The following is a 21,564-nucleotide window of genomic DNA, read 5'->3' as shown; positions in this document are numbered from 1 at the left end:
CTACAGGTGCAGCCCGTGGGCTCACGGAGACCCGGATGATGCCTCTCTCAACATCTGTTGAAGTTGTTTATGGAACCCTGCCTGGCGGCAGATTGAGATCCTCTGTCTCTCAGTCTGGTATCTCCAGGCTCAAGCTGGTGCTATGTCAACTTTGTGCACCCAAAGGTCTTCATCCCCAGTGGAGAAGACATGAAGGTAATTTCTCAGCAAAGTCCAGGCTGCTCACAGTTGCCCAGGCAACAGACTCCTCCTACAGGCTGGGGCTGAGGAGATCTTCTCCCTGCCACACTCGTTTCATTCCCAGTTCAGTCTGTCTCAGGGATGCTCTTTTTTTCCCAGCACCTTGCTGGACTACTAGTACTTTGGGCCCAATCTCTGGATACACAGTCACCTCAGGGTGGAAGGTACCAAGCCTCCTGCCCTAGTCCATGTTTGGGGTTCAACTGTCCTCTCTCGTGGAGATGCAGCCTTTCAAGTCTGGGCCATTAGGAGTTCATGTCTGCCTCATGGTGGGGGGTCCTGCATGCCTTCCAGCCCTTCCATCAGGACCCATGGTCAGGGGAACACCATGGTCACCCACACACCCCAAATTCCCAAGTGCTGAGAGTGACCAGCTCCCTTGGTGGGGGTAGCATCATGTTCTTCATGGTGACACTACACATCTCTGCTTCACCCCCAATGGCTGTCTTGGCTGACAGGCTTCTGTATCATTAAGGAGAGACTTTCTTGAAACTAAGGTCACCCTGAAACTGCCTGAGGAAACCTGTCTCAATTAGGGCTTCCTGAGAGACTTCTTCCAGTATCAGAAATTTACAGGCTAGACAAAGGGGGTCCTGAGTAACAGTGGTTTGACCTTGAGCGGAGTTTGGTTTGCAACCTGGACCACTCCAAGGTCTCAACTTCCTCTGGTCTCCCTGGGTGGCTCTTTCCTACCGTTGTGAGTAGGCCATAGAAACCTGGACCCCAGAGGCTGCCAGGATGTACATGGGTGTTCATTGACCTTACCTGTGAGGCAGGCTTTGGGCCCAGCTCTCACAGCTCAGTCTAAATACCCCAGTCCTCAGTAAGTCCTAGCTACATGCTTCCTACTGCCTCCCTGCCACGCATAAGCAGAGTAGCATTCCCCCCAGATCAGGGGCCAGTGGGTCAAAGACAAGGCACATAGCATGTCAGTTTCCAGCAGGTGTTGGTGCTGCCCCTTCTGGCCAGACAGCTTTGGCCTCATACTCAGAAGGACTGAGCCCCTGCAGCTGCAAGTGGTTCCAGGGAGCAGTGTTTTCCCAGGAATTGAAATTTGGGGGGGGGGGGGTATCAGGGGCAATGAGAGGTGAGGCCATGAGGGTGAAGGTAGTTCTATGACACCATAGTAAAAACTGAAAGTTTCATGCCCATTTTATTAGATTTAAACTCATTTTAAAATCACCACAAAAATTAAAAAGTTGGCTACTCAAGCTTTCTATGAAGCATTACATCTTCATCCTTCTTGGTTTCTTGTTATAATTTTGCACAACGCTGTTAATGAACTTCTTGAATGCAATGCATTCATCTTTGGTGGCTTCTTGTGTGTCTGGTTCTTCCATTCCTTCAATTGATATGCTCATTAGTTCATTCACATGATCAGGCAGAAGGCGACTTTTCAGAACACAAAATTCTATTCAATGAAGCAAAAGAATGCTCAACTGTAGCTGTTGTGACTGGGAGTAAAAAGATTAATTCTTACTACTTTCATCCCAGGAAAGATAGCACAAAGATTGGGTCAAGCCACTAGTGGTGATGTGGGGGGGGGGGGGGGGAGTTGAAGTCAAATCTTCATTCAGCATAGGATATTCCACTCTGTGTTCAAATTCTCTATTCTATTCTGAGCACATGACAGCCCCATTGCTGGTACTGCCTCTCTCCACTCAGCTGTCAGTGTTTTATAAGACCGAGATCTGTAAAAGCTACGTAGAGGTTGAGTAGAATCTAAGTCGCTGTTTAGATTTTTAAGAATCAAGTCTGTGTACATTTTCAGTTGTCTTAAACACTACTTTCCTCTTCACTTAAGCATTCAATATAAATGCCTTCATTACTCAACTTCTGGACTGAAGTCTTTGCTTCTTCTAGTACTTTTTCCAATGGATAGCTCTGATTGATCCAAATGTATCTTCTATTGCTGGACAAAGATCTTCTACTGTTTAAACAATGCCCTCCAGGCATTTGCTACATGACCCAAGTGGTTTCAACATCAGACTTACAAGAGAGAATGGTAATAGTCTTCTCTGACCATAGTAGCAAAAGTAATCCACCAGCCTCACTACTTAGGACCATCCCATCTTGGTAGATATTTTCCAAAGTCAGTAATAACGGTTGGAGTAACTTTAAGACAACAGCTAAGGATCGCTCATGAGAAAGCCAGAGGGTTTTCCCAGGTTGGACTAATTTGAACTTCAGGCCCAGTGTATTTTCCAAGATATTCAGTCTTTTTGGACCCTTGCTGGAAAAAAAAGGATGACATAAATTTATAGCTTTTTTTAATGTCTTTTGAAGAGTCTGCAGCTTGTACTAGTGCTAGTTGGAGTAGATGGCCTCTGCAGTGTGTATAGGAGAGATTAGGGTTACACTTTTCTCTGAGCAAAGCTTGTACTCCACCATGTCTTCCAGAGAAGTTTGCAGCTCCATCAAATACACAAGCAGCCATCTGTTTGGGGTCCAACTGACAAGCACATAACCCTAAGATGTGGGTTGTCACAGATGCAGCCAAGGTGTCTTGTTAGGATATAGATATTCAGGCCTGTCTGCAAAGGCCTGTACTTTAAGAATTTAGGGGTATTCTTATCACTTGGCTAGTTCTAGAGGTATAAAAAGAAGAATCAAAATCACTGTCTGCTGGTGTAAGGGCCTTCTCTTACTGTGACAGTCTGAGGCCCTGTTCTTAGGCTAAGGCCTTTGGCTAAGCAACAGAGGCAGCCATAATCTAGGAAGCGAACAGTCACATCTTCACATTCCAAACTAGTCACATTGAAATAAGGTGCTATTGGGCTGTTAGGAATACAATCCTGTCCCGATAGTGCCTATCACCTCCAGAGAAAGGGAAGTGCCTAGAAAATGTAAAAGGAAACTTAGTTTGATAGCATCCTGTCTGGCAAGAACTCACTTATCAATAGCTGGGATGTGAAATCCTCACTTCTATATTGTTTTGTCATTATAGTTCCCACTTTGCTATTGGTCTGTATAATCTCTGTCTGGTTCTGTGATTGTTCCTGTCTGCTGTATAATTAATTTTTGCTGGGTGTAAACTAAGGTGGTGGGATATAATTGGTTACGTAATCATGTTACAATATGTAAAGATTGGTTAGTTAAATTTCAGGAAAATGATTGGTTAAGGTATAGCTAAGCAGAACTCAAGTTTTACTATATAATCTGTAGTCAATGAGGAAGTAAGTGGGTGTGGGTGGGAGGGGATGGGAACAGGGAATGGGGGTGCAGAAATTAGAATCATGTTTTGCTAAAGAGGGGGGAATGGGAATGGGGGTAAGGAAATTGGAATAATGTTTGGCTAAGGGCAGGAATGGGAACAGGGACACAGGTGTAAGGCTCTGTGGTGTCAGAGCTGAGAAGGAGGATACTAAGGAATGAAACTGGAATCATGCTTGCTGGAAGTTCACCCCAATAAACATCGAATTGTTTGCACCTTTGGACTTCGGGTATTGTTGCTCTCTGTGCAGGCGAGAAGGACTAGGGAAGTAAGTGGGTGAAGGAATAAGCCCCCTAACATGTCTTCTATAACTTGAACATCTAAAAATGCATCTACTGGCTTACCACTGACATCAACATACACAATGACTTAATACTAGATGCCTATTTGCATTGGTGCATTCATCAGCCATGTATACAAATTTTTTTTTGTGGTGAGTGAGTCTTTTACTGTTGCACCACACGCCAGTCAGTTGAGTTTCTTGCAGAAAAACAGTGAGCATTTGCTGGCCTTGTTTAGAACCAGTGTTCAACTTCAGGATGAACAAGTGCATTGTCACTTAACATTGGCCTCCAGTTTGTAGTATGTGGCACCTCTTTCTATTTAAGCAAGTATGATGCCACAGCCATGTTTGTTTGCATGAACTGCGTTGTGTCTCCAGCATTCTTAACAGCCTATTAACACTCACCAGTGTTGTCCTTGGTCAATGGAGACTCAGAATTCAGAGGAGCTTTCACATGAGTTCACCTCCGAGGTTGGGGGCAAGAAGGCACCTTGCTTGTTCCTCTAGCTGCTCACTGTTCGCTCTGGCCACTGTTTGTTGTGCCACTGTGCACTCCATCGATCTGTTGCCAAGGGCCCTGTGCCATCACCTTCTGCTGCCACCTGCCACTGTGACCTCTGAGAGTTGGTCTCTTGAGTTCCACCCAGCTCTCAGTGATTTCATCTGAGCTCTCAGTGGGGGAACCTCGCTGCTAGTGCAGACTGGGCCGTCTCTTCCACAGAAACCCTGTCCCACAGCTGGTCTAAGCACTTAGACCTGATTATCAGTAATTTCAGCTGTAGTGGTCACTTAAAACAAAAGACTCTCTATGGAGCCTGGTCAGCTCTGTCTTTAAACAGTGGAGAGGGGCAGGTCAAATAGTACTTGTGACTCAGGCAGACCATCAAGCCAAACACCTGTCCCCACCCTCTCGATGCCCTCAATCAGCACAGGATAAGTACAGTTCTACTGCCCTTTGCTCAAACAAGAACAACAACATTTCATCTCTCCTCCCTCCCCCCTCCCCCCCCCATCCCCATTCAAGTGATTTGTAACCCAACCCCAGCCAAAAATCTATCACTTGGGCAACACAGCTCTGTTTGCTGGATACCTAGGTAGATGAGGTATGAATGTAAATAGAATCTGGTCCTGGAGCCTTTCCCCCCAGCTCATCACTAGCTGTCAGGGAGAGCTTATTTAGACTTTGCTTACAAATCATAATTTGAAATTATTAGGTTGGCCAACATCACTGAAATGAATGCACTGACATTAGCTTCCTTATACAGCTGTTCTTTATGACAGTCTGTGTTCATACTTTTCAAATCTATTCTGGTATGGAATTAGATAAAGGGAATTTGGATGCAGGGCTCTGAAATGAGCAGGAGTCAAGCTAACTCTAGCTTTAATAACGTGAGATTTGTAGAAGCAGGGATTGTGCGAAGCGAGTAGGAAAAGAATTCAGAGGCAGTTGTGACCTTGTATTAGATAAGAATACAATGTAGACTGAGAAATTGGTGAGAAAAATAAAATATCATGAAGGAATATGTATATACAATATGCAGTTTTCATTGTCTGTAATAAAGGTATAAATGCTTGCTCCAATTGTTTATCTTTAGAGAGACCTGCCTAGGTGGGGGTAAACCCTGTGTCCTAGTGCACTCTCTCCCTCCATATGCAATTGCTTGAGAAAATGTATCCGACTTGCTGCGCCCAACCTGAGAGTGAGAACTGTGTTTTTCTGACAATTTTTTCAGATACATGTATTTTGTCATACACTGTATATGCTTTTAAAGTGTGTATTAATGTTTCTATTTCAATTCAAATGTCCAGACAGTCACTAAACAGGAAACACTGCATGTAACTAGTTCACAAAACTGGGGGTAGTGTTAGGGAAATTTGGGGGGAGGATGTACATGTGGGGAAATCCCTGTCCAGGAGCAATCATATGCTCACTTGGTTCCCCAGCTGTGCTATTAACACCACTGGCCATTATTCAAAGGGCAAGGATAGCATGGAGGGTATCAGCTTTCCACTGTGGAGGTGAGTTGTCTGTTCCTCGCTCTCACTGGAGTCGGGCAGCATCTCTCTCCCTGGCTCCTGCAGGCCAGCTAAGCACTGTGGGGCTGAACTCACAGCCCTGAACAAGATGGGTTACTCCTAGAAAGAAGCCTTGGTCTGTGACTACTTAAAAAAAGTCTGAAGTGTGTGTCTATCCCAGGGACTACTCTGTAAACCAGGTGCCTGTAACACAGGATGCCCTTCACCTGCTTGATTCTGCCCCTTCAGTAAGAGTGAAGCCATGTGTCTCTCATAACTGGGCCTGGATGGGCCACAGTGAATCCCACAAGGGAAGCACATTGCGTAAGACAGTGTGTGTTCACTCAGGCTATTGATTTCTCCCAGAGCAGGGAGCTGCTCTCCTCTCTCCATGCTTTAATGGATCTACACACCCCATTATCCTCATAAAAAATGAGGGCTTTGGATTGTTTCTCAGGCCTCATGGTTTGCTTGGCCAGCATCCACTTCACCAGCCTAAGCTACAATCTCACAGACACAGCCAACAGAAAGACCCACATTCAACTCTGATATTAATAGGTTGCTTGGTATCGATCTCAACATTAGGCTTCCATTACACCATTGCAGCAAGGTATAATTCATGGTTAACCCTCACTGCCGCAATGCAGAGTGGTGGGTCTCCAAGGTCCATTGATCATTAGTGATGATATGCTTGTAAGTGGCTGCAAATACAAAGCTTTTAGCCACTGCTGCACATGGGGTTCTGTAATGGCATCGGTCCCTGTCTCTCACGAGCGCTCCGTCTCCGGTCAATATGTGCCTGCAATCCCTCAACTGTTTTTCAGGAGGTGGCACCTCTCTCTCATAGGCACCCCCTTTCTAGCCAGGTGTGAACCTGCTTTTCTTTCTGTTCTTACAATGGGGCGGCACCCGCCTCTCGCAAGCGCTGATGATTGTTCTGCAGGTCTTCAGCAACTCAGCCCTCCGGCCAAGTCACACACACTATCCCCATTTCTGGGGTTTACAGTCTCTAGTTCTGTCTCGTGGACCTGGTATGGAGCTGTAGCACTAAGGCTTCCTCCCCAGGGGCACTGCCTTCTTTAACAGCCCAACAGGGGCCCATCTCAGTTGCATGGGTGGCAGGTGAACCCTCGCTTTGGGGAGGCTAGCCCACTGGCTGCACCCCCTTCTGTCCCAAACCCCACCCCCCATAACAGGAGGAGCCCTAGTCTGGCTACTCCAAGCATGCCAGGCTGCCCCCACCGAGCACCAATCCAGTCCCAGCCACACCAGGCTGTGTCACCACCACCCCTCTGAGCTGCCGGGCCAGCCCCGGCCATGCAAGGCCAGGCCAGCCCCAGCCACGTGCCCCCACACCCGCCCTGGCCAAGCTGCTGACCACCCCGAGTGTCAGGCCAGCCCCAGCCGTGCCGGACCAAACCACCTCCTCCCCCCATGCATGGCCAGCCCCAGTGCACAACCTCGCTCCCCCACCAGACCCCTGCTACCCACCGCTGGCTTGCCACATTCCCTCCTTACTCCCCCACCTCCGAGGAAGAGGGACGTGGCAAGCAAACAGGCAGGCAGCAGCAGATGGTGGGGGCCTCAGGGAAGGGGCAGGGCCACTGTGGTCCAGGTGTTTGGCAGCAGCTGCATCAGGGAAGGCTTAGCCTTCCCTGGCCTATTATATCCATCTCCCATGCTCAGTTGGTGTCCTTTCAGCAGCCCTTCCTGGGCTCAGTCTTCAACCAGACCAGCAGGGCCTATCACTAGGGTCCTACCAAATTCATGGCCATGAAAAAACGCATCATGGACCATGAAATCTGATCTCCCCCACAAAATCTGGCTATTGTAGGGCAGACCAGATTTCACAGAGTTGGGTGGCCGGAGTGCAGTGGCTGCTGGCCAGGAACCCAGCTCCAAAGTGGATTGGTATGGAGGGATATCACTGTGTGTGTGTGGGGGGGGGGGGCGGGGAGGCCTGTGCGCAGGGCTGGCCTTGCAGGTGGGCAAGTGAGGTGACTGCCCAGGGCCCAGTGGTCGGGGAATGCCCTGATCACCCTCTCCCTCCCACACACATAGCCTGTCCAAATCCCCTTTAATTCCCAAGTGCTGGGCCCAGAGCCAGGGAGGGGCAGTGCTGAGGGCACCCCAGCCAGGGGCTCCTACTGTGCACTGGGCTCCAGCTGCTAGTCCCAAATGGCAGCGGAGGGAGAGGACTTCCTCTTCACAAGACACTCCTGAGGCTGGGTCAGACCCATCTCCAGGAACCTCCCCGGCTGCAGGAAGTTCTGTGGCTGCTGGCTGGGAGTCCAGCTCTTAAGGCAGCACTGCCACCAGCAGCAGTGCAGAAATGAGGGTGGCCTGGTATTGCCACTCCTACATCTGTGCTGCTGCTGGCAGCGGCACTGCCTTCCGAGTGGGGCACCCAGCCAGCAGCTGCCCTCTGGCTCTAAAGGCAGCAGCACAGAAGTAAAGGTGGTACCACCACAACCCCCCTACAATAGCCTTGTGCTCCCCCGGCCCTGTTTTGGGTTGGGATCCCCACAGTTACAATACTGTGAAATTTCAGATTTAAATATCTAAAACCATGAAATGTATGAATTTTAAAATCCTATCACCATGTAATTGACCCAAATGGACAGTGCATTTGGTAGGGCCCTACCCATCACAGTACCCTCTCCTGGTCTAGCTAGGTTCTGGGCTCAGTCCCCTCCGCTCAGCCTGCTACACTGACTTGTCCATGGTCCTGCTGCTCTTTCAGCCAGCCAGGCACCCCTTTCACCCTCTCTGAGCTCCAGGCAGCAATTGCCTCCTTTGCCTCTGCTGCTCTTTTATATGGCCTTTTTGGCCCCTGATTGGTCACTCCAGCAGCCTCTCTGATTGGCTGCTGTCCTACAGCCAATCAATCTAAGCTGCCTGGAAGACTTCTCCTCTGTTCTTTTCTAGGGCAGGGTAAGGCAGGGTCATGAGGTCTCCAACAGGGGGCCTCCAGGCCTAGTCCACCTTGTCACAGGTTCTCATCAGAGACGGGGACCTTCTCCCCATCTCTTCAGCTAATGTCAACTGTCATTATTTCTGGGAAAAGATCAGATTAACAACAGCTGGGAAGCCCAAGAGTTTTTCCGGTAGCATTGTTTTGTGACAGTCCTTTAGAAAGGTTTCTCAGCAGTAAGGAGTTACATTTAAAAAAACAACCCCCCCACATACTCCCTGCCCAGAACCTGAGACCTGTGGGAACCCCTGGCATTCTGCAGCCAGTGCTGGGCACCCGAATCCCACAGGGGTTAGTGGTCGGCATGACATTGTTATCAGAATTATTGTTGGTTACCATTGCTATTGTCATTCTTGCTCTTCTTACTGGCAGGTTGCTGCGTCTGAGTCACTTCAAATGGGACTAGGGAACGGACACTAGCCCTAGTGCATGGGGAAGAGGCTCCCATTCTGTGAGATTCCCCAGCAGGTTCAAGTGCAGCAGGGACCAGATTCCCACTAACCAGAGACAAAGGTATAGTTTAATCTGCATGACCATCACTGGGCAGATTCTGATTCTGATCTCACTAGGGTTCAAGTGGAGCTGATCCACGCGAATGACTCCAACCCCAGGTAGCTAATTTCCCAGCTGATCTCAGGGCATATTCGGTTTGTGGCATAGAATCATAGAATCATAGAATATCAGGGTTGGAAGGGACCCCTGAAGGTCATCTAGTCCAACCCCCTGCTTGAAGCAGGACCAATTCCCAGTTAAATCATCCCAGCCAGGGCTTTGTCAAGCCTGACCTTAAAAACTTCCAAGAAAGGAGATTCCACCACCTCCCTAGGCAACGCATTCCAGTGTTTCACCACCCTCTTAGTGAAAAAGTTTTTCCTAATATCCAATCTAAACCTCCCCCACTGCAACTTGAGGCCATTACTCCTCGTTCTGTCATCTGCTACCATTGAGAACAGTCTAGAGCCATCCTCTTTGGAACCCCCTTTCAGGTAGTTGAAAGCAGCTATCAAATCCCCCCTCATTCTTCTCTTCTGCAGGCTAAACAATCCCAGCTCCCTCAGCCTCTCCTCATAAGTCATGTGTTCTAGACCCCTACTCATTTTTGTTGCCCTTCGCTGGACTCTCTCCAATTTATCCACATCCTTCTTGTAGTGTGGGGCCCAAAACTGGACACAGTACTCCAGATGAGGCCTCACCAATGTCGAATAGAGGGGGACGATCACGTCCCTCGATCTGCTCGCTATGCCCCTACGTATACATCCCAAAATGCCATTGGCCTTCTTGGCAACAAGGGCACACTGCTGACTCATATCCAGCTTCTCGTCCACTGTCACCCCTAGGTCCTTTTCCGCAGAACTGCTGCCTAGCCATTCGGTCCGTAGTCTGTAGCGGTGCATTGGATTCTTCCGTCCTAAGTGCAGGACCCTGCACTTATCCTTATTGAACCTCATCAGATTTCTTTTGGCCCAATCCTCCAATTTGTCTAGGTCCTTCTGTATCCTATCCCTCCCCTCCAGCGTATCTACCACTCCTCCCAGTTTAGTATCGTCCGCAAATTTGCTGAGAGTGCAATCCACACCATCCTCCAGATCATTTATGAAGATATTGAACAAAACCGGCCCCAGGACCGACCCCTGGGGCACTCCACTTGACACCGGCTGCCAACTAGACATGGAGCCATTGATCACTACCCGTTGAGCCCGACAATCTAGCCAGCTTTCTACCCACCCTATAGTGCATTCATCCAGCCCATACTTCCTTAACTTGCTGACAAGAATACTGTGGGAGACCGTGTCAAAAGCTTTGCTAAAGTCAAGAAACAATACATCCACTGCTTTCCCTTCATCCACAGAACCAGTAATCTCATGATAAAAGGCGATTAGATTAGTCAGGCATGACCTTCCCTTGGTGAATCCATGCTGGCTGTTCCTGATCACTTTCCTTTCATGCAAGTACTTCAAGATTGATTCTTTGAGGACCTGCTCCATGATTTTTCCAGGGACTGAGGTGAGGCTGACTGGCCTGTAGTTCCCAGGATCCTCCTTCTTCCCTTTTTTAAAGATTGGCACTACATTAGCCTTTTTCCAGTCATCCGGGACTTCCCCGGTTCGCCACGAGTTTTCAAAGATAATGGCCAATGGCTCTGCAATCACAGCCGCCAATTCCTTCAGCACTCTCGGATGCAACTCGTCTGGCATAGACTGGCAATGAGCAGTAGGGAAAAGCTACCACCATAAAGACATGCATAGGCCAAAGCAGTGCATAGCCTCTGCACAGGAGAATTTTACACCAAATGGGCAAACATCTGGCTGCTTCTCCAACCTAAACCTGGGTATCTCATTCCTGCCTCACACTGGGCTGGGTGTGCTGGCTACTGTCAGGATGGGGATGGCAACTGGCTCCCAAGGAATCAGCAGTTCCTCCTCTCCCAAATGCTTGTCTCAGTTGAAGCTCCATCCTTCTAGGGTGGTAGATTTCATGGTGTGGTCCAAGCTAGGTCCATGGCAGCTTCGACTCCCAGAGGCTGGGATTCTTCTTGGGAAACTTGGCAAAATGCAACTTTATCCATTAATCTTTGGTATTGATCGGACAAGCGTTCTATACAATTAAATTAGTTTCTGTACTCAATTTAACATACTGCAACTTCATTCATATTAATAAAGCCCTAATCTCCATGGTCACCCAAGTGAATAGATTAAGCTGAAATACAGTGAAGTCTGCTCTTGGCAACACAGTGCCTGGGCTGCCCATCTAATTAAAGATGAAATTAGAAATAACTTTCGGTCTGGTGCATCTGTCTTTCTGATAAATTATAATATTGTCCATAAATTAACCAGGGCAAAAAAAGAAACAATTTCATGACTGTGGGGGCTTTCTAGGGAAGTAAAATTGCTTTGCACAGATCACTTTTAATATCTTGACTTTAACATTTTTTTAAGTGGCTCCATCACTGTCCTGTTTCCCCTCTCAGCATCTGTTGTCTGAGCAGCCCCAGGGATCGAGGTTGTAAATATCCCTTGTTCTCATTGGTGTTATATTCAATGACGATCAATGAAAGGAGAAGAGACACTAGTTCCCCCAGCCCAAACCAACATGGAGAAGAAGAGCCACCCAGGAGATGCAGGGCCCAGCAGCAGTGCTTCCCAGCATGCTTAGCAAAGCCACCAGCAGGGAAGTGTTTGAGGAAAGCCCCAGGGTGGTGTCAGTTTGCAGCCAGGAGTAGGAGCACCACAGGGCAGACCTAGTGTAATGAGAGGGCTCTGCCATTAGGCTCAGCTTTCCAGGCAAAGGCCTGCGAGTGATTGAGTGCTGCCTCTCTGGGAGGCCCAGCCCAAGGGGTGCAGAGGCTAGTCTGGCTGTAAGCCAGCTGTGTATCCTCTGGATTTTGAGCTAGTCCAGTCACTAGAGCAGCCCATTCTTGACTGCCAGTTCTGAAATGGCAGGACTGAGGCTGGGATCTAGGGGAGCATTTCCACAGGCCTTTACACTGCTACATGTGCCTGTGGGTGAGACTCAGCCAGCAGGACACCAGCAAGACATTTCCAACTGCTGGAGGACAAAACCCATGTTTTCTGAGCTCCAGTCACTGTGCACTTTATAATGCCTAGCTTCTTCACAGGCTCACTGGGCCATCTAGCTAAGGTATTTATCCGGCCTCCATCACCTTAGCATTTTAGCACCTTACACCCTCCAGTGTATTTAGCTGCACAACACCCTAAGAAGGCAGGGCATTGCTATTAACCCCATTGTACAAGTGGGAAACTGAGGCACAGAGAGACTAAGAAGCAAGGTGTAACAGGGTTAGGATTCACCACCACTGTGCCTCCCACTGGCACATCTGGGAATTAGCTCTGTCCATTGTGAAGTGCCCTCTGCCAGTGGTGTCCCATCCATTTTTCACCCTCTGTTGGCAGCTGGACCCGCATTGCTCCTCGCTCGGCAGCATCCTCTTCAGGACACTGCCTTCTGGCAGTGCCCACTGCTCCGGTCTCACCCCCTTCCAGAGGTTTGGTGTTATCAGCAGTCCACCATCTGCAGCTGCTGTAGTGGCCGGCTGCAACTTCATAGTCTAACCCTTTGTCCCAGGGGCCACCCACAGCGTAGATCAGGCCACACTCCTCTTCAGCCAGGTGTAGTACAAGGGGGAAGGGTCACATCCCAGGGACCCTCTAGCAGCAGCCTCTCTGACCTCCTTCTCTCCCCTTGCCCTTCTACTGTCCCTGGGCCACCTCCCCTTTGGCCCTATGCACCTGCCCGGCCCTTTGTAACTAGGCCCGCAGCCTGGGGTTTTCCTTGGCCAGAGCTCCTGAGCACCTTCTGCCCTTCCCCCAGCACTGCTCTGTCCAAGGTACTACCTTTCCACTCAGGAGCCAGTCCTCCTCCCTTGCACACCAGAAAGACACTGCCTTCCTCTTTGCTAGGCAGCCTTTATATAGGGCCTATGCTGGCCCTGACTGGCTGCCTCTCCCCCTGCCCTGATTGGCTCTCCCCAGGCCTTCTCTGATTGGCTGCAGGTCTGCACAGCCTCTCTGGCCTGGTTCAGTCCTTCTTCTCAGGGGGGTGGGGTACCGCCCCACCACACAAAGTCACATAGGAAGTCTGCATCTTCTGAATCTCAAGCTAGTGCACTAACCATTGCACCATCCTTCCTTGTGGGCTTAATTAATGAAATCTCTGTAAAATGCTTTGAGATCCTCAGGGGGACGGTACTGAAGAAGAGTAAAGCGGGACAGAAGCTGTCCAGAAAGCATGGGGTAATCTGGTCCCACAGGACGGGAGCTCCTTTGTCACAGGACCGCTAGTCAAGTCTATGCAGATGGCTGTGTTTTGCTGTGGTCCTGTCTCCATTGCAGCAGAATGCAGAGGTCTGTTGCTGCAGGCCCTTCGCTGTCTCCTGGGCCTGACGTCTGTCTCTCATTGCAAACTGTATTCTATGTCAGGCAGCATTTTCCAGGGGCTTCAGTGTCTTCCTCAGAGCAAACAGCCTTCTCCCTGTGCAGAGCTGTGGCCAGAGCATGTCCATGTTCCCAGTGTTGGCTCAGACCTTGCTCCTCCAGGGCAGAGAGCCACCAGGGCAGAGAGCCACCAGGAAAGCAGAAGTCCAGTTCCTATCAGTGAGTTTAGGGGTTTATTTCCCCACTAACAATCTCAGTCACGTGCATTGCCCACTGCTGCAGCTCAGAGCCAACACCAGACCAAAAGCCAGGGGTGGCGGGGCCAGTCCTGTTTACTAGGGGACAAACTGTGACCCCATCACTCATGGTGAGTAGTTTGACACTCTGCAAGCACCACCAATGATGTCAGCAGAGCTCCTGTCAGGAGCTATTTGCTGTTGTGACTCAGGGACTCCCTTGCTGGCCCTTACCCCCACACACCCAGAGAAATGAAAAGAATGAGGAGTGTACAGCCTGTGTGACTCATTAATGTCTCTTGACCAAACCAAAGCCATTGCCTGCAGTTCAGAGACAACAGATGGAGATGCACAGACAAGCCTGGTACCCAGACTACAAACTGACCAGATCAACCTGGTACCCAGGTTACAGATTGGGGACCCAGATTGCAGACCAAACTGGGACCCAGATTACAGATTGACCAGGGTCCCAGATTACAGATCAGCCTGGGGCTTATATTACAGAGCAGTCTGGAACCCAAATTACAGATTGACCAGCGACCCAGATTACAGACCAGGGACCCAGATTACAGATTGACAAGGGACCCATATTACAAAACAGCCAGGGACCCAGATTACAGACCGACCAGGGACCCAGATTACAGACCAGCCAGGGACCCAGATTACGGCTTTTCTTGAATCTGAACCACAGCACCATACTGGGAGCTGTACAGTGACAGGATAATGGCAATATAGGGCTGGAAGGACCCTCAAAAGATAATCAAGCGCGCCCCCTGCACTGAGGTAGGAACAAGTAAAACTAGACCATCCTTGACAGGTATTTGTCCAACCTCTTCTTACAAACCTCCAGTGATGACGATCCCACAGCCTCCCTAGGTCACCTGTTCCAGATCTTAACTACGCTGACAGCCTCTGACCTGATCCACAGGGATCTGGGCACAAAGCCAGTGTCATGCTGGAGGGGCAGCATGGATAGAAAGCCAGGAGAAGAGCTCTCTGCAGCCTGGGAAGGCTGAGGGGGATGCAGAGGCCAAATCCTTCAAGAGTGCTCAGGGCTTCATAGATACTTGGCCTGTGGTTCTGGCCTCTCCTTTGAGCTGCCTCTGGAAGGCTGCCCCCTACAGGTTGGGCCTTCTGATTCCTGGCTGGGCAAGCACTGGTGCAAGTATAACCCTGCCCCTTCCTCCCCACTCCTCAATAGTCCCCTGAAACCACCAGACCTGCAGTCATGGTCTCCCAGGGGTCCCATGGCCTGGGTGACTCAGATAACCCATGATCCCTAGTGCCAGTCACTGTGCCAACCTTGTAGCCCCAGTGCTGGGTGAGCAGGGGCAGCCTTCTGCAGGGACAGTGCTGGTAGCGAGAGCAGCTCTGGCAGCTGTTTCCCAGCCCCCACATCTGGATCCTGGTGAGTAATGCCTGCTGACAGGTTCATTTTGATTCCCAGGACACAGTGATCCCTTGGAGCCATTCCTCTCATGCATGGCAGTAGCCAGCTCCCCAGCCTACCTCGCCGGCTGGGGGTTCCACACCAGCACCCCAGGAAATCATAGATTTTTAAAGCACAATCCATCACGTCCTTCTGGTATTAATATCCCATCCAGGTCCCTGTCTGCTCTTGGCCCAGCCTGCCGGGAGCTCAGAGCAGACACCCAGCCAGAGCACAGGCTGCGTGCTAATGAACTCTCAGCACAGGCACAGACCCTGGGGCTGGCAGACAGCTCAGAGACTGAGGAAGGGGGATGACAGCAGGTCTCTGCCTTCGCTTCAAATTAAAAGGTTGTTTCCAGCCCTCCTGTTGCCTTCAAAAGCCTGGAAATGGGACTCCAGTGGCTCCAATGGGACTTCAATGGCAGATACCCTCACCAGCCCAGAGCTGGGATGTCTTCTGATCTCATGGATTAAGCCAATCTCAGGGTTTTGGGGGCCTGATTCCTGATTTTTGAATGCTCAGAGCTGGCAGTACTGCGCATGAACTGAGTATGGTGAGTCCCTGTGTCAGGTCCCACAACTCTGTTTTACTGCTCATCACAGCAGGGTCTGTCTCTGACTCTGCCATGTTCTCTGGCAAGAGTTCCTGCAGTAGGGCCACAATCGACTTCCTCACAGTACTTGTATGAGAGCTTGTGATGCTGTAACTGCCACACATGTCCAGGGGTATAAGCAAGGGGGGGAGTTTCACAATAACAATTGGAGTCTGATGCCCTTGTGGTGTTTGCAAAAAGGACAGGAGTACTTGTGGCACCTTGGAGACTAACAAATTTATTAGCACATAAGCTTTTGTGGGCTGTAGAAAGCTTATGCTCTAATAAATTTGTTAGTCTCTAAGGTGCCACAAGTACTCCTTTTTGCAGATACAGACTAACACGGCTGCTACTCTGAAACTTGTGGTGTTTGCAGCATGCTCATCTCTGGGAATCCTGTTCCCAGCAGCTGGGTTATAAAACTACGGCAGTGTAGTCATTAGTAGCCAGACCTACAGTGAGGTGGGAAAACTGTCCTGGGGAGCAACAGTCATAACTGGCCATGGTGACTGCCAGAGTCTGCCCCATATTCTTTAAGCCCAGGCTGCCTTTCAAAGGACAGAGGGGACCAGTTGTGATATGGGCATTTGCCCTGGGCTACGTGCACATGACTCCCCATGAGATCACTGGACTCAGAGTGTCACACCTGATCAAAGGCAGAATTCAGCACCCAGGGTCATTTTCACTCCCTAGGAGAAGGGAGGTTTTCAGAGTCCCAGTGTGACACCCAGCATGCACTTCTAGGCCTTGAAAGTGCCAGGATGCTGGACCTTAAAATCATGGCATTTGTAAGCTCTTCTAGGTCATTTTTGGCTTCCTCTGAGTTCTGCACAGTTGGATTCAGGGTAGTGTAGACAGAGAGAAAGGCCCAACAGATTGTTATACTCTGCCATGCATCCTGAAATAGTTGCTTAGTGTGGTTTTTTTGGAACAAATAGCATATCCCAATTACATGGCAGCAGTAATGATATGTTTCCTTGTAGGATATTACTAAGCCCCTAGAGGTCACTGTGTGTTGTTTAGCGCTCCAGTCAGAGCACACCCCTGGTAAATAACAGAGATTAAACTGGGGCTCGGCTGCATGGAAGCCAGTTTGTGTTGTAGTGAGGGTAGTTTCCATTCATTGATTGAGATTCCCTGTTCCAAAGGTTTTATCAGTGCCCATTTGGAATGTCCTGCACAGCTTACCACCCATGAATGAGGAGCTATTCCCAACCTTCACCCCACGCATCATATGTCTGCCTCCCAGAGAGGGAGGGAGCTACTGGGCCCCATTCACTCTGCCCTGCACCAAGGGTTTTCATTGGTTGCAATGCGAAGGGGGTGCAAAGCAGGAGTAAGACGCTACCCACCAAATCAGTGCAGGAGCATTTCACTCTCCCTTTGCACTGGTACCACTGAAGATACGAGGTACAGGGCAATGGTGAGTTGAGCCCATGTGTTGGGTGCTCACTGCTCCCTATTGCTGGGGGAGGGTCAGCAGTCAGAGCTCGTAGTATCCTGGCCTGTGACCAGCTGGTCTGTCCCAGCCTTTCACTTGTGTGAATATCTAAATATCTCAGGAGAATGCTGGGAGGAACCGTGGCTGGTGGGGCTCGTGTTGGGGGGAAGGTGAACTCTCTGTCCCTATGAACAGAGTGCTCTGGGGCAGAGCCAGTGCTGGGGGCCTGGGATTCACCGACTGCCAAGGGGGGACCTGAGCTGTGCAGGAGGAACCTCCTGGACAGGGGCCTTTTCAGGTGTGTTTGTGCCACCCTGCTCAGAAGGGAATCTCTTAGCTGCATTTCCTCTCCCAGGAGGCAGAGAGGTACAGCCACCAGAAGGTTACCACATGTCACCCCAGCACAGCCACACCCACGTGTCACCACCACCATGCCCACATTAACCCTGCCTCACCCCCATCGGGGCAGGCAATGAGATGCTTGTGCCATGGACCCTGCACTGCACAGGGACCCCATAGGTACTGCCTGCTGCCCTTCACACTGTGGGCTGGGCGGGCCTCATTTGCTCAGGTGTTTCTTAAGGCACTTTTGCATTTTCTCAGCTTGTGGGGGGGTGGGAGTTGCCTGTGATGAGGAGGATTCCTGTGGTGAGGGAGTTTCCCCATCACATGGGAAGGGAAACTTCTACCGGGGTGGAGCTTCCCCTGGGTCAGCAGGACAGCGGCCTCCATCTGTGGGATGCAGGCATGTCTCTTCCCCCAAAGATCCTGGATCGATGGAGTGCTGTGAGTGGCATGCTCACAACACCAAACTTGCCTTGTTGGGTTCAATCACTGGTGCTTTGATTGACACTCCCAACTGTCACCACCACTAGGGATGGGCTAGGATAGATCCCCCTTTCCAGCCCCCCTTTTCTGGGAACTTGTCCAGCCAGTGTCCACCCCCTGCCATTGGGGCAAACACCGTCAGCCCTCCCTGGTGGCTGCTCCATACCTGGGTGTCTCAGTCCAGCTGCTAGGTGAGGGAGGGAGAATAAACCCTGCCAGTCCATTCTAGGGACCAGCTTTTTCTAGAAACTGGTGCTGAGATTTGCAGGAGCTGTCTCTGAGGCCCATGCAGGCTAGAAGCCAATGCTGGAGCCATTGGAAAGCCAGCAAGCTTCCCTTTCCAGAGCTATGGAATTCCCATTTCTAGCCCTGATGAGTCACAAGTCATCAGCCCTTAAGCCTGCCTAGGGTCCAAGAGCACCGTCTCCGTGCCAGCCTTCCCCCTCTGGAGAGCCGAGCTCACTTCAGATTCATGCTTAGGGGTCCAGTGTAATGAGTCTGGCAGAACTAATCTTAGTGATTATTGGTGACAGGGCTGGATTAAGACCTTTAGAGGCCCTAAACACTGAAAAGATTATGGTGCCCCCCCATATGTAATTCAAAATAAAAACAATACTATACTGTAAAATAAAATTTTATTTTTTGAAATGACACAAAAGTTACATGTATGCTGAAATTAAAATAGCTTCCTTCTAGATTTTCTGATTGCAAAATTCTGGATAAGTTCATTGAAGCTGACTCGATGAAGCATGTCCGCTTCCATACACAATAGGGAAAGTGAATCAAGTCTGTCCTGACATGTTGTTCTCTGAGGGTTTTTTATTCTTTTCAGCTGAGAAAAAGAGTGTTCTGTGGAGCAGTTAGTAATCATCAAGGTTAGAAAAATACGTAGTGCGAGCTCTACATTTGGAAATACACATTGTATTCCGCCTTTCAATATTGTGTCATGAAGTTCAATGTGACTGAATTTCATTTTTCCTGTTCATTAAACTTTGCACGAATATAACAGTGGAACTGCCGTACTTCTCCACAGAGATTCATGTTCAAGTCAACAGGGTATGAGTCAACTAGCTTTTGGGAACCTTGTGAATATTGTTCGTCAGATAAGTCCATATCGTTTAGAAAAGAAAATCTACTTGATACTTCTTTATACACTTCACCTCTCCTCTTCATATGAGCTTCAAGTGTATCAATTATAGCGTAGTAAGTAGATACACGAAATTTGTCTCTAGGATTCAATGCTATTTCTGTTGCACTGCTATCATTTGCTTGTTTTTTCCTGATTCGCTTGCGGGACTGGGCTTCTTTGTAGTTAGTATCAGGCAAGATATCTTTTGATATGTCTTCAAATCTTTTGAAATCATTCCTCAAAGTGTGTATGTGGTCTGCTAATGATTGACAGAGATCTGCACATGTTTTCAAATCCAAGTCTTGGAGAGCTTGACTTGTGTGGTCAAAGTGTTGTAAAATTTCATTCCTCATGGTCCACATGAATACAAACTCGAGTTCTTGCATCTTCTTTGCAATATTTTCTGCCTCTCGTATAGTTTCTCCCTTTTGTGATCGGTCTTCAGCTATACTTTCTAATGCATCCACAGTCTTGAGTAGGACTCCAGAATTGCACTTGTTGCCACTGCATGTGCCTCCCAGCGAGTATTAGAAAGAGATTTCAACAAACACACACACACACACACACACACACACACACACATTTCAACACACGATCTGTGCTCCACTCAGTTGGTTACGTTTCATCCTGCCCCTTATCTCAGTTATCTGAACTTAAAAAAAACCAAACAAATGACACAATATACACTATGACAGGTTTCAGAGTAACAGCTGTGTTAGTCTGTCTTTGCAAAAAGAAAAGGAGTACTTGTGGCACCTTAGAGACCGACATGAAGGTCACTATCTTACAACAAAAAAACTTCAAATCCAGACTCCAGCAAGAAACTGCTGAATTTGAATTCATTTGCAAATTGGATACTATTAATTTAGGCTTAAATAGAGACTGGGAGTGGCTAAGTCATTATGCAAGGTAGCCTATTTCCCCTTGCTTTTTCCTACCCCCCCCCCAGACGTTCTGGTTAAACTTGGATTTAAACTTGGAGAGTGGTCAGTTTGGATGAGCTATTGCCAGCAGGAGAGTGAGTTTATGTGTGTGTGTGTTCCCTGCGGGGGGGCGGTGGGGTGAGAAAGCCTGGATCTGTGCTGGAAATGACCCACCTTGATTACCATGCACATTGTAGGGAGAGTGGTCACTTTGGATGAGCTATTACCAGCAGGACAGTGAGTTTGTGTGTGTATGGGGGTGGGGGGGGGTGAGAAAACCTGGATTTATGCTGGAAATGGCCCACCTTGATTATCATGCACATTGTAGGGAGAAAGAAAAGGAGTACTTGTGGCACCTTAGAGACTAACCAATTTATTTGAGCATGAGCTTTCGTGAGCTACAGCTCACTTCATCGGATGCATACCGTGGAAACTGCAGCGGACATTATATACACACAGAGATCATGAAACAATACCTCCTCTCACCCCACTGTCCTGCTGGTAATAGCTTATCTAAAGTGATCATCAAGTTTGGCCATTTCCAGCACAAATCCAGGTTTTCTCACCCTCCCCCCCCCCCGCCACACAAACTCACTCTCCTGCTGGTAATAGCCCATCCAAAGTGACAACTCTCTTCACAATGTGTATGATAATCAAGGTGGGCCATTTCCTGCACAAATCCAGCTTCTCTCACCCCCTAACCCCCCTCCAAAAACCACACACACAAACTCACTCTCCTGCTGGTAATAGCTTATCCAAAGTGACCACTCTCCCTACAATGTGCATGATAATCAAGGTGGGCCATTTCCAGCACAAATCCAGGTTTTCTCACCCCCCTCCAAAAACCACACACACAAACTCACTCTCCTGCTGGTAATAGCTTATCCAAAGTGACCACTCTCCCTACAATGTGCATGGTAATCAAGGTGGGCCACGTCCAGCACAAATCCAGGCTTTCTCACCCCCCCACCTTTTCCCGGGGACACACACGCACACACACACAAACTCACTCTCCTGCTGGCAATAGCTCATCCAAACTGACCACTCTCCAAGTTTAAATCCAAGTTTAACCAGAACGTCGGGGGGGGGGGAGGAATAGGAAAATACAAGGGGAAATAGGCTACCTTGCATAATGACTTAGCCACTCCCAGTCTCTATTTAAGCCTAAATTAATAGTATCCAATTTGCAAATGAATTCCAATTCAGCAGTTTCTCGCTGGAGTCTGGATTTGAAGTTTTTTTGTTTTAAGATAGCGACCTTCATGTCTGTGATTGCGTGACCAGAGAGATTCTGCAGTTTCCACGGTATGCATCCGATGAAGTGAGCTGTAGCTCACGAAAGCTCATGCTCAAATAAATTGGTT

This window comes from Eretmochelys imbricata, chromosome 9 (assembly GCF_965152235.1).
Source record: "Eretmochelys imbricata isolate rEreImb1 chromosome 9, rEreImb1.hap1, whole genome shotgun sequence".
NCBI lineage: Eukaryota > Metazoa > Chordata > Testudines > Cheloniidae > Eretmochelys > Eretmochelys imbricata.
Note: the sequence above shows the minus strand (reverse complement) of the source record.